General features: G+C 45.1%; 1 protein-coding gene across 1 annotated transcript in view; it reads left to right on the plus strand.

Annotated features, from left to right (window-relative positions):
• The window catches only part of METTL5 (methyltransferase 5, N6-adenosine), a 414,631-nt gene that overhangs the window by 43,829 nt on the left and 356,755 nt on the right, over positions 1 to 14,047 (plus strand). The gene's annotated exons all lie outside the window — the stretch shown is intronic.

Below are 14,047 nucleotides of genomic sequence, written 5' to 3' on the forward strand. Positions count from 1 at the left end.
ACTGGATCCCCCCCTCTTTTTTTTTTTTTTTTTTTTTTTTTTTGCAATTAAGGATTTGCGGCAGAGCCCTAAAGTGACAATGTGTCTTTGTTATCGCCCGAGAAATCTGCCGCCGGATTCCGCTGCTAGTAGTGTTCAATGGCTCAAAGTAACAGGAGCACAGCGAGTTCACCTGATCGGGGCTGGTCGATCCCAGTCGTAAAACTTCCCCGGAGTAATTGTCGGTAGTTCCTCCCCGCTCCCTCCCTCCGCCCGCCCTTCCCCCGAGGCTGAGGGATATGCCCTCGATATGACTCCGCAAACAACCGCACATATTCCCCCCCGGTAGCTGGGTTTGGTTTCGCTTCGCTCAGCCGGCGCTAACCCTCTGTTATCTGCAGCCCCCGCCGGGCGCGGGGCCAGGCGAGCGCGCCCAGCCGGGCTCGGACGGGGGGCGGCGGGGGGGGCCGCCGGCAGCAAGCACTCCCGCAGGCAGGCACACCGACAAAGCGGCCAGCCGAGAAACCGAACGGAAAAGTTTCCTCTTGCCTAGCGGGAGCTGGGTGTAAAAGCCGTAATTTCCTTAAATGAAGACGGGAGTCTCTCCTGAGAGCGTCTCTGGAGGCGGGACGTGTGCCCGCGGCCCTGCTGAGCCCGCCTGGCCTGGGCCGGGGGCGAGAGCGGAGCGGGGAGACCCCTCGGGAGCACGGACGCTGTCACCGGGTCTCCGCCTCCCCCCTCTCGCCCGCCTCCTGCCACAACGCCAAACTCGGCCCCGCGGGCTCTGCTCCCTCACCTTTCCGCCCGTGTACGTACGTATATATACGTGTGCGCGTCTGCAGCAAGAATCTAACCTGCTTTTCTCTCGAGCCCGTGCGAGGCTATTTCCCCGGTAACCACCACCAGGCACATCTGGGTCACAGCTTAACGCCACCGCCTGCTGCTCCGCTCAGCCATCCGCAGAGCTGGCGGGACCCCTCGCACTGCACCGCTCAGCAAGGGGCAGGCGGGGCCCCGCGCCCCTCCGCGCCCCTCCGCGCCCCTCCGCGCCCCTCCGCGGGCCCGCTCAGCGCCGCGCTCCGCCGGGGGCCCCGGGAGCGCGCTCTTCTCCTCGCCGCTTCCCCATCTGCTCCGAGGCCACGGCAAACGTGTAAGCCGGCCTATTTGGCCAGGTACCAACCGAGGACGTTCAGCTCTGGCGTGGGGGGGTGGGGGGGGGTGGGGGTGTGCCCTTTCGGGCAGGGGCCGGCTGGCTCTGGTCCTCCGGAGCTGTTTGCCCAGGTAACTCGATCCTCCCCGCAGTCGCTGGGTTCAATTGTATTCACACGGCCACTGAAGTCTCTTTAAACGCCAGCAAACAGAGATCTTTATCTGGCTTTCCTGTGGAAACAATCACTGTCCGCTCAAAGACTTTCAAGAGTTGTAGGGCTTGAATTAGATCGGTTTCTTTGAAGGGATTAAAGTGCCAAGTCCTCTCCCACGGCTCCATATTGAGTCCTGGGGAGAAATAAAAGCTCGACCCCGCGTAACGCTGATCCCCTACGCAGCAGCCACTTCCAGCTCTTCCCCCGAGCCAGGTAACCGCTTCACCAGGTCGGTAACAGGCAGCTAAGCGCCCCGCACCCAGCCCTTCGACCACGCACTGAGGCGCCGGGGCAGGGCTCGCCGCCGCCGCCGGAGCCCGCGGCCCGGTGGCAGCCCCCGGCGGGGCGTGAGGCTGCGGGCGGCGGGGCTCCCCCTCTGCTTTGCGAGGGTGCCGGGCTCGCCGGGGTCCAGCACCTCCACCCGCCGCACACAAACACCCTCCCAGCACGGCCGCTGCGCCGTCCGGCGGGGGCTGCGCCGCGTCCGCACGGGTCACGGCGGGAGACGAGGAACCGCAGCGAGCCCCGGCCGGCAGCGCAGCCGGGAGGGCCCGCCCGCCGGCCGCCACAACGTCGGGCGCCCCGGGCTCCCTGGCCAAGCTCCAGCCGCGCCACTGGAGCCGCATCGGGGCAGGAGCGCGCTCGCCTTCCCCTCGCGTCTGAGCCGCAGCCGGGGCCGAGGGGGGACCCCGACGGGGGGACCCCGGCCCGCACCTCTGCTCCCGGGGGAGCAGTAACCCGCCCGACAAGGGAAACGGCGGCGCTCGCACTTGCGCCTCCCCTAAACGTCCGTGTCCCCAAACTTGTGCCAAGCCCGGACGCCTACGGGGTGCCCGATTCAATTCCGACCTCGGTTTCTGTTAATTCGTTTTAGCTAATAATTGCCAGGAGAACAATCTGAACAAGTATTTGTAAACGAAAGGAGAGTCGATGGGTAGTTCAGGAGACGCTGAACATCCCGAGGTTCGCCCCAACCTGTAAGGTACATTATTTCCCCAGATGTCTCGACGAACCGAAATGATTTGTCACGTTACAAAAGAGTGGAAAGTTGGGTGAGTTTCTATATAGATGCCACACTGCAAATGCCATAAATCTGCATCCAAGAAAGCATCTTACTTAAAAATCGAGAATAATTCCTCATTTCTGGCAGAAACCAATGGGCTGAATAATGAAACGTTGCAGTCATAATTTTCTGTACAAATAATTAGTGTTCAAACTCGGAGCATTTCAGTCTCCTGAAATGTATTCTTAATGAAGTGATGTTCAGAGCTGTCATTAAAAATGCAGGGCTGGAAGATCAAAGTACAGTATTTATTTTAGAAATTTGTTTCAGCTATCAGGAGATACAGGTATCAAGGCCAAATGTCAATTCAGTTACACAAAGCACCGTTTCCATGAGAAATGGGCTGCCGCTACCTCCTGGCGTAAAGCGAAGAGACACCAGAGATGAGGAGCTGCGCGGGCGGGGGCTCCCGGCGGCGCGGCCGGGGCCAGGGGCCGCTCAGAGAGCGGCGCGGACAAGCACACGCCGGCGGGCAGCGACCTGCCGCAGCCCCGCTTCGGCCCGCCGACCGAGGGGGACGGTCCCTCCCGGGGGGCTGCAGGGGGCCGGGGCGCCCCTCGGGCCCGCCGGGGAGCCAGCGGCAGCGCCGCCGGGGCCGGGGTCGGGGCCGGGGCCCGGGCCGGGGCCAACGCGGGGCCGGGCCCCGAGGGGAGCACGGCGGCCTAGAGGCAAGAAGAGCCGGAGCCTGAAGAGCTCCGGCCCCGGGGCCGAGGCGCGAGGGGGGGCCGGCTCCCCCAGCCCCGCAGCCTCCGGGCGGCCCTGCCTGCTGCGGAGGGCCGGGAGACCGCTCGCTCCCTCCGCCACGGGAACCGACCCGCAGCCACGGGGCCAGAGGGGCCTCAGAGGGGCTGAGGCTGCGCTGGGTTGGATGGGAACCGGCGATTTAAAGACATAAAACATGAGTGGCCATCACCATCTTCATAGGCAGGTGTCTCCAAAATCAGGATTTTTCAAATACAGGTATCCCAGAGTGACTGACGCACCACGCAGGGCTCTTTGGACCCTGGTTTGAATGCAGGTAGCGCACAAAAAATACTTGGGGAGTAACAGCTGCTTTGGATGCCAGTGATCCCTTCCACGATCTCCGCTGTGCCTCTGCCTCCCGGGCCCCGAGCACTCCATCCCGGAGCCTACCCTGGAGCCTGTCCCAGTGACGGCTCACACTGCCACAGCCTCCCATGAACTCCCCAACCAGGTGCCCTCATGACACCCCCCGTCCCTCCCAAGACCTTTGTGGTCCCCTGCCACGAACTCCCCCGTCCCTCAGCTCTTCCAGCACAGCCTCTGGGAGCCTGGATGGGCTCTGGCCACCTGCCTGCCCCCAGCTTGGGGATCTGGCACTGCCTTCAAGGAAATACTGTTCTTTAGCAATTGTGACAAAGAATCAGAAACAAGAGCGCTTTTAAGTGAACAGCTGCATTAACTTTCAGCCAAGCCTCCTAAGTCAAGTTCTCCGTAAGAGTGTGGCAGGTTTTAAACCTTAACAGGCTTTAAATAAGCTTGCTCCAAAAGGCAGTGTCTTCACACCATCCCTCATTCTGTCTGGTTTAAAAGCTTACTAAAGCAACTGTCCGGTTTAAAGCCTTACTAAAAGAAACCATCTATCCACATCAGCAAGAAGTTTCACCAGAAGGTAAATTAACCTGGGTAAAGCTCCAAGCATGTGTGGATACGCTACCAACAGTTTCGGGTTACGTGCCATTAATACTGTTATTATTTACTTCAGCTTATTCACATCTTTACAGTAGGCAACATGACTGGCATATTAAGAGGAGTCACCAGTTCATGTTTTTAACATGCTAGTGTATATGGTTTGTTTATTGGCTTCAGATTACCAACAAACAGGTTTAACACAATTACATCTCCTAAGTTTTAACAGAGTTTGATTTGAACATCAGTAGATGAAAATAAAAGAAAGATTAAAAGCTGCTATGGCATCTCCTGCATTTTTCTGTGCATAAAGGAAAAAACCAAAACCCTAGACAAGATCGGCACATGCAAAGGCATATTTAGGATTTAAAGGCTTGCCTCGACATTTCCCAGTCTAGGTATGGATTTCACAAAGATTAATAGAGGATTTCCCAAACTTCTGAAAGCTGAGCTGCCCTTTAAGAAAAGTAGAATAAATTTTATGCCTCACTACAGTTTTACTGCCTGTTGTTAAAGGTTTAAATATCTTAATGTATTCATCTTCTGCTCCTTCCTTGGCTGGCCCTCTGTGACTCCTCCTCCTGCCTTAGGGAACACTGGTGAACATTTTTGGATATACTTCCTCCCCTTGCTTCCATACTTTAAAAAGGAGTCAGACTCTTAACTATATCAATATTGAAAGTGTTATTCTTGGCTCCACTTGGAATGCCTGGGACACCTTTCAGTTCAAAACGATCGTTTCAAACTCTCTGCAAATGCCTTTCTGCCTCTGGCATATACGGCTGCATTTTCTTCACCACTCTAATAGCTAGAAATGGACTTCCGTAGAATGGAAAGCAAGCCAAGACTCTGGTGAGCAGCTGAAAAGGATCTGCTGTGTGCACCCTGCTTGTCCTCTCATTTTGGGAAACATTAGGTAAAAAAAGCCTATGTATTTTTGGTGGAATGCATTTGTTTGGGGAAGACTGGCTGGGAACCTTTTATTTTATGAGTACAGATACATACAGCCACGCTTTTCTGGCATTGTAATTATTCAGTATGGAATGAAAAAGTAATTAAACTGTTATTTGCCTCCTTTTAACTACAGAGAATATATTATCTAAAAACTGGGTCTCATGGTAATTAATTTTAGTTACTTAGTGTATTTATTGACAAATTAAACATCTGTCTGTGTCTATACTGTGTTAAAACTGGAAACAGCTCAAAGTTTAGCTAGAAAGATCATTGTTCAACCTACACATAAATATTGGATGATCATATGGCTGCCACATTGCTATCAATTTGGCTGAATGGATTAATCCAACGCTGTAAAAATACACCTGTTACTTAATGAACTTGTGTTGTAATTTTAGAACATTTTGGTACAGAAAAGATTAAGTATTTTCTTATGGCAATATTTTACAATATTTCAAGAATCACTTTTGAATAACCCATTCTTCAAGGACTACTGAACAACAGTGTATAAAACTTTCTTACATAAACTTTCTTACAAAATGCAAGCGCTCTATACAAAGTCTTCAAAAACTCCACTTTAGCTGGGGAAAAAAAAAAAAAGAAGAGGAAAAAGCCCAATAGTGGGCTTGTGAGGACACAGATATGGGACATGACTATGGCATTGAAGGTGTGCTGGGTAAGAAATACTGTCTTCACACTAAGGGAAATGATCTGAAGACCCTCTTTACAGATCCCTTATGTAAAATGCTTTGAAGGTGGCTTGTTCCAGTAATACATACATACTAGTGAAAGGCAGTCAATGCTTCTTGTGCCTATCAACTACGACACAGGTAAGTGCCCCCCAACATGGGGAGAGTTTTTGAGAGGGACTTAGAAAAGCCAAATTTCTAAATTAAGAGAGGACTTTTAAAAAACCGCCAGTCTTCTTGGCTGCCACCACAGGCCCAGGATCCCAAGGAAGACTGGGGAAAGCTTCAATTACGATTTTGAAATGACTTATCTTTCCTTAGCTGAACATAAAGACTTAAATACACTGCCCTCGTAGACTGACAGAAAAGTCTTTTTAGGAATGCAGTGCATGGTATATTTCTGTGTCACTTCATACTTTGATGCCTTAAGTGATGCAGAATAATATATAAATAGGTAAATGCATAAATTATGTGAACTAGTCAAACACAAATTTGCCCCCTTCCAGTTCTGAAAATAAAAATACCATCCAGAAAATGATTTCAAATGTATACAATGCTTGTATTATGCTTGCCATCCTCACAGACCTATAGAAATGTGAAGTCATTCTCACCACACTCTTATGCAGTAGTCTCAGCTTCCTTCCCCTTCTTTACAAAGGGAACAACCGTGGCCATACACACAACTGCTCCTGGCTTGGAAAGAGGAGCTCCTTACTTCAGTCCTGCACATAAGATTACCAGACTGCTCCTCACTGAACACTTAAACAAATTAACTCCAGCTCAGCTCAGACCTCAGGAGCATCAGCCGAGGCATGTACCTCCTCCTGCTGGCTGGCTGGCCGTGCCACATGAAAGCAAACAATCCTAATCTGGGAATAAATCACATTTCCCTTCACTCTTCGGTCAGCCCCTATCGCTCAGGGGCAAACAGCTTGACCAGCTGTTTGAGAACCCAGGACAAGAAGAGGAGAAAGGATATTCCCCTCAAAGACAAGGGTGTCAGCATAGCCATGACTCCTGCTCCAGTCTAATGAAGTGTCATTTTTCTCACACTTCTGGAACCTCTGACATGGAGGGCAAAAATAAATGACCTTCAAATGGGTACATGTTTTGGCTTCTCTCCCTCACTAAATTTCACATTCCTATTTCTCCTACTACATGCAGGAAGGCCCCATATTCTACTAGAATTGAGCTGAGAGAATCACATACTACATATGAAAGAGAGAATGGTTCATGGTGAAGGACAGATAATGTAATAAAATGGAAATGCATTCTTAAGTCTAAATTACCTACTCCTTATGCTGGGGAATGAGAGAGAGACTACAATGATGCAGTGCTGGGACTCCAATGCCCAAATGATACAGGTCTATCAAATGAGCCACTTTTAAACCCAAGTAAGTGGATTCAGGAGAAATCTGTGATTGACAACCACTGACTGCTGCTTAGGAGGCCACACTAAGCCACAAAGGATCATTTTCCAATTTTTCATCTTAAAGTAAGAAAGTCTGGAGAAAAAGCAAGTGCAAAGTCATGCAGTTTTTTCATTGTCATCAGACTATATAAAATGCTGCCATCCTTATTGATGCACTAGAGTATGGTGTTAAAAAATAATATTATTTTTCTGCCAAAATTGTTACAGAAGTCAGTGGCATAGATGCTCACAAAAACTGAACCGTGCTCATGATTTGCTACTTTTTTTCACTTCCATTGCTACACATAGAGTGATTTTGAAAGAAGCTGCTCTATAGTGCCCATGATTCTCCTTAATGAGATATAGTTATCAGTTGATTTATGAATTTCTCCTGCCTGTTCTCATTTACTTAGCTCTAAATTAAGGATAAGATAATTTGCAGTCTAGAAGTAAAACAGTGTTTATAAGAGAACAGAGTAATGAAAATCACTCTTAAATCAAGTTTTAGATGTGTATACAGTGAGGTTAGAGGTAGTTCTAGCAATGTGCGTAGCCTTATCCATTAAACTCTACAGCAAAGACTCAAGAGAAAGCATCATATTTCCAGTTTTATCTAGTTTTCCATATTAGTATGGCATTCCCTTATCTCAGGAATTTAATGTAGGAATAGACAAAAGGAACTTTGTGCCTCAGCTTTCTGATACCCTGATGACCTCCTCCTGGGAGAGCCTATGCTCATTGTTAATTTAGATACCATATGCCTCACTGGTCATCAATTCAATTGCTGCTCTCTGTTTTATAGCCCTCACAGGGATTTTGATCATACTATCTATAAAACTAATCACTTCTTCTGTTTACTGTTGCTCTACCAGTTAGACAAGCCCCAGCTGATCAGTATTTTCTTATACATACTTACAAATAGCACAATCTAGTCAGCTTTGTTCTTCCCTTTGGTATATGCTACTCCACTATCATTTACACACTATTTGCAGTGCTCAAAGTAAAGCATCAAAAACTGGAAAGCAGCAGAGGAGGGATGTAGTAAAGAGGAAACAGAGCTACACAGACTCTGAACTAATACTACTGGTCAGATGTCTGGAATTGGGAGGGAAGAGCTTGGAGGCCAAGACTTGCTTGTTACGTTACAGCAGAACTTTCTCTCTGCTGACTTTCCTCCAGTCCCTTGATTGACCGGGATTGGAACTCCTATTTGTGTCTGTTATAGGGTGGATATGTTTGACCTCCTTTTCCTGTGCAAGCCAGCATTTTGGGAGACGTCAGAAGCAAAAGGCTAACCGTCTAGGTGGAGAGGCTGAAAAGGTAACCTCCAAGTAGGCACCACATTAGTGCTGAGACTGGCTGGAGAAGCTGAGTGTGGACTCACACATGCTGATGCTGGAGTCACTGGTAACAAGAATACCAAGATGAATGGGGCAGTCCACTCTGCTCTGAGTGATCGACTGAAGCTGTTTTTATCTCTGTGGGATGTTCTTTTTTGGCTAAAATAACTTTTCAGTCAGAAGTCTCCTACGTAGGCATATAGAGCCTCCTCTGACACTCAACCCATATTCAACATATTCAACCTAGATAAAGGTTGGAAACTTTATGTCTCCACATCCCTGTTCTCTCCTGTCACTAGCCAATAATGCAATTTTTTTTTTATAGGTCACCTTTCTTCTTTTTGTAAACTTGCCAAGTTTACCAGTGACAGGGCATGTAAGGAATGAGACTAGCACCCAGGTGTGTGGGGCATATTCAGGATATTTTTCTGAGTAACAGGAGTGCAGCTGTGGAGCTGGGGGAAAATATGAGAATTGGAACAACAAGCAAAAATCTTGGGACAGTCCTGAGTAAGAAGGTCAAACTGTGCAGTGAGTGTATTGGGAGGAGCTTTAGTCAGTATGAGCACATTGTCTGTAAAGCATTTATCTTCACAACTCCTCTATAAAGAAGTAGTATGTTATTAATCCATTCTTACCAAAGGAAACACAGAGAGACCACATACTTGTCCTATGTCACATATTAACCCTACTGAAGAGCAGGGAGTTGGACTGAACAGCCCTACTGAAGAGCAGAGGTATGCAACTTGGTATCGTGTTCCACCTCTTTCTCCTTACAGAATCCAAACTCTTTTCTAAATCCCTCCCACTCCCCTGATTTCATGTCAGTCTCTTCTGACACTTGTACACTCTCTCAGCAACCTCGAATTATGAGCAGATATTGATCTTTCTGTGGGAAAGACAGCCGAGGAGTAAAGCCCAGATAACCCTGGGCAGGCAGAGAGGCAGCAATGAGGCAGCAGTAAGGCTGTGTGGAGGCAGTTAGGAGACAAACATGCAGCCTATGCAAGTGGAGCAACAAGCCAACATGCGCACAACACATATATTTCTACTCTTCCTGGTGAACAGTGATTACAGCATATGATAAGTAAAAAGACGGAGCCTAACACCTTTGCTTTACAAAGACAAATCTGTTCGGTGGGCTTGTACTGAACAGCCAAATGTACCTCTGTAACTCCAACACTGAAGATACTGAGCAGAAATAACTAGATACTTGCTAACTTTTTCAGCCCATCCTGCCTCTGCTTTAGCAAACTCTTCAGTACACGATTCTGTCCAAGGCTCTATTTTCACTTGCCAATCATCAAAACAACTACTCTCAGTGCTGACAACCTCCCCTGCAGAAAGACCTGCAGGCTTTGCTACTGACATAACTTTGGGAATTCAGTAATGCTACCATCTACATTTCCTTGATCTCACACACAGAGGCAGTCAGAAGAGCTAATTTTCCTCCACCTCAGGTAGACCCTCTCTCTATGCCAGTTCTCTCCTCACCTCAGTCAGTGTTCTACGAACCTTATTCAGTGAATCCTTCTACAACCGGGTATGATCAAACACAGCAAATGTAGATCTATGGTACGCGGCTATCTCCAGTGCCTACTGCTGGTTGCAGAACAGGTGAGCTATGGTAGCATTGAACGTAATATAAATTTCAGGTTTTGATTTAAAAAGAGTGAATAGCTTTGTGGCCATCACTCTGTTTCCTGGCTATCAAGAATTTGATGCTCTGTAAATACATGAGGCACCAACACACAACCCTATTGTTGGATCAGCCAAGTTTTGGGACACTGTTCTTTCCCTTACCAGCTCCTTCTTGATCCATGTTTGGCTGGTTCCCTCTAACAGTCTTACAAACATTATTTATGAGGTAACTGGCATGTTCACATCATGGAAGTCTGGAGAGTTCAAAAGAGGAATAGAAGTTTGGGGTAATTCTCATACTTGGCCATTCACAACAATTCAGAGGACGCAGAAAACTATTTCTAACTAACCCTTGTTCAGTACCCTTCCTGCATGTCCTAAGTTTCAGCCCAGGTTTTGTTGTTGTTATTTACAGCTATACATTGAGATACAAAGAGCTAAATGAAGACTCATAGGATACTGAGAACAAGCTTGTAATCCTGCCTCTCAGAGTGTATGTGAGCTATTGTTAAACATTATTTTCCAGCTACTGATTAATTATTTTGTCAAAAACAAAACCAGTGTGATTTTAATGAAAGTACCCAGATTTAGTCTGGCTGAGCAGACAGATTATGTATTTAATTGTAAATGGGCTGTAAACATCTGAGATCTTTATGCATGGAGAAAATAATAGTATCTATATTTAGATATTTGAGTGAAGCTTGAGTTTTTACAGGATTGAGCTGGAAAAATCACAGTGATATATTTTGATCTCTTGATATTTTTCTGATATTTCTTGATCAGCTTAATTTGAAGGTGAAAACGTAAATGTATGTTAGAGATATCCAGAGATATCCATCTCTGTGCAATTTGTCTGAAAAAGCAAACAATCTCTTTGCAACGTAATGAACCCCAGAAAAATAAGGAGAAAATAAGTTTTTTTTTTTAGACTACATCATTTATACAGAAGAAAACAATTTCCTCAGATGAAGGATTACAACTATTTTTGCTACAATATGCTTATAAATATGAAGGATAAATCACAGCAAAACTATTTACGTCAAGCCATCTAATAGCATATATACGGAGGTTTGTTTGGAGAAGTATTTGCTAATTAAATATAGTATTTATCACTACCTGTGATTTTTATTCCCCACCCAGTATGCTATCTTTCTGGAGTTCCAACTACTAAATTTCTAGCATATTGAAGAATTACTATTTTTGAAAATTATAATCCCAGAAATTTTTTTTCCTATCCTTGCGCTGGTATTTTCTGTAAACTTATGACAGGAAAGATTCATTCCACAGCTTATAGTAGATTTATAAAAGACAATGGGTTTAATGGTTTAAAATGCTGATTCCTTGTAGTACTGCAGGCCTAGAAAAAAAGATGTTTTACTCTGAACCATCAAAAAGTGAAGATTTCTTGTGATTTTTGAAAGGGCAACCAGATCCCAAGATACCGATTTCAATATCATGGCAAATTCTTATTGTAGAAAAGCTAGGAATTTTATACCTGATACATTTTATTTGTCTTTGCTTTTGGAATTCCAATTACTAGTCCATTTGTAGTTTTGTATTCTAAAAAAACTTGGAGCCACAGTAACTATACCATTTGCCTTCTTGAGAAGTTTCCAAAGCATCTCAAAGTGGTTTTCTACCATAGGTGTTACATGCATTTTAAGACACTCTGCAAGATTATTTAAGGCTTTATTATAGTACATGATGAGGATAATCTTCAAAATTTACTAAAGGTTGCCTCTCCCGTGAAATCTAATGGTTCATGTCCTTTTTTTTCCCCTCTCAAGTAGCTTCCTCTCTTTTCTTCTAAGTCTCCCTCATTATAGTTTTCTACTCTGTTGTCCACAAGTTCATTAATTTTTCCTTTCATCAAAGATCATTGATACTTCTCTCTTCATGTCCACCCTTTAAAATTCTTCTTCCAAGTATCACCCAGAAATTGGATACAATAGAGATCAGCACTGTAGGAAGCTGCAGGGTAAAACAGGAAGGCTTTGCCCTCTCAGAAATAACAAATTATGTGCTCTCCATTTGGTTCTGTGCAGCAGCTGGAAGAAGCAGTGAAGCTGGCACCTTGTCACTGTACTGTGGCAGAGACAATGAAGAATCCGCCTCTAATTCTATTTGACACAAAAGAAGACAGGAGAGAGAAAAACCATGACCACCTTGATCTTCAGTTTCCCCTTCCTGTGAGAGCAGGATGACAGTGATGTTTCCTGCATGCTGTGGCTGAGCAGAAGAAAAGTTAAGGGTATCTGAAATACTGAACATTCCCAAGAAAATACCTAATAGTCCTTAGAGTATCATCCCCAGCTCAAAAACACCTTAGAAGGAGGAAAAGTAGCCTTTAACCCAGTCGAATCAATACCTGTCATAAACACTACATTTCCTTTGAAAGTTTGAATCACTGTATTTTTAGCTTGTCAGCAACATTTCCAAGTACTAAGTGTACCTCTCTTATTATCACAGCAAAGAAATACTTATATCCTCAGAACTTCCACCTGCAAATTAAAAAAAAAAGAATTAAAAAAAATATAAACTATGAATGAAGCAGTAACTGGAATTTCTTTCTGAAAACACTGTATTGAGTTACTAAGAATTTTCTAATAGAGAAAACTCTTTCAAATTACTTATACCTAGTGGTTTAACGGCAGGTATGCTCACCTTCTTGAATTTTACTGTTGCACAGGGAGCCCAGGCTATTATCTCGTTTGTACCTTACCTCCTATTTTCTTTATAATTCGCAGATATACGCTAAAAATCATTGGGAATTTCCAGCTTAAGTGAAAAAATATGCAGATCGAAGTTCAACAAAGGTAGCTGTTTCTAACAATCTCTAGCAAACACAACACAGCTGACAGCTGAATGTTACAAATGGGGCCTCAGAAAGAGGGCTTAACAATTTTGTTTAAGATCACAGGTTCCCAACCAACACTTGAGCCACAGAAGAATGTCCATTAGCTGCTATAAAGGCAAAATTGGTAGGGCTTTGTGATTCAGTGGAGGGCCTGCAAGGCACACACAAGCAGACACACACCAGAACACTGGAGAGTAGTACAAATTCTTCAGTTTGAAAAATTTCCACTCTTTTTTCTTCCTCTCACTAATATGAAATCATGTTTCGTTTCAGTTAAAAACATTTTTCTGCTCTACATTTAATCATGTACACATTTCTTTCCCGTTCAGCTCAAACTAGTCTCTTTACACAGCATCCAGTATGATTTTATAAAGTGAAGAAAAAAAAATTCTGTAGCTAGAGTTGTTTTGTCGCACTGTTGTTTTCTTTAATCTTTTGTTCGATGCATGGAAAGATGCTAACCTTTCTGTGCTATCTTAACCACAGTGATCTGGGAGCAAAGCAAATGAGATTTAGTAGATATGTTTCTGTTGTCATTATTAAACTTCATATGCTTTGCTATGTAGGCAACATGTTTTATTTCTCTTAACTTGAAAGAGGCTTCTGTCTTATTGTTGCAATTTATTAAGGGCAAACAATCTAGGGCTTATAATAGGCCTGTAGGCAGAACAAAGCCCTTGTCAAATGGAAGGGTTGGCTGCTCAGCTGGGTAGCATGTAAATGTGCAAAAGGAACTGTTCTGTTCAAAGACACTAGACATGCTTTTTAAATAAAACATCTCATATAATTGAGAGTAGCCATTTAAGTGTTGTGTTGGAAACGTTAATTTAAAAAAAATTAATTTAACTGAAGAAATAGAGTTGCAGTGTATTTTGTTATAAACTCTTATAATAAACAAACCCCCACATATCACTAAGGTTTTTATTAGGGCCTGAACACTGTATGTTTCTAAAATGGCAGTTTATTGTCATTTTATAACACCGTATTATGCAAGTCAGGATAAGTTCACTGATGGTTGTATTCACCTGGGCAGACCGTGTAAACTTGATCATATCCAAGACATATTTTGGGGTTTGTTTTTAATATAAGAGATCACTCT

This window comes from Accipiter gentilis, chromosome 1 (assembly GCF_929443795.1).
Source record: "Accipiter gentilis chromosome 1, bAccGen1.1, whole genome shotgun sequence".
Classification (NCBI taxonomy): Eukaryota; Metazoa; Chordata; class Aves; order Accipitriformes; family Accipitridae; genus Astur; species Astur gentilis.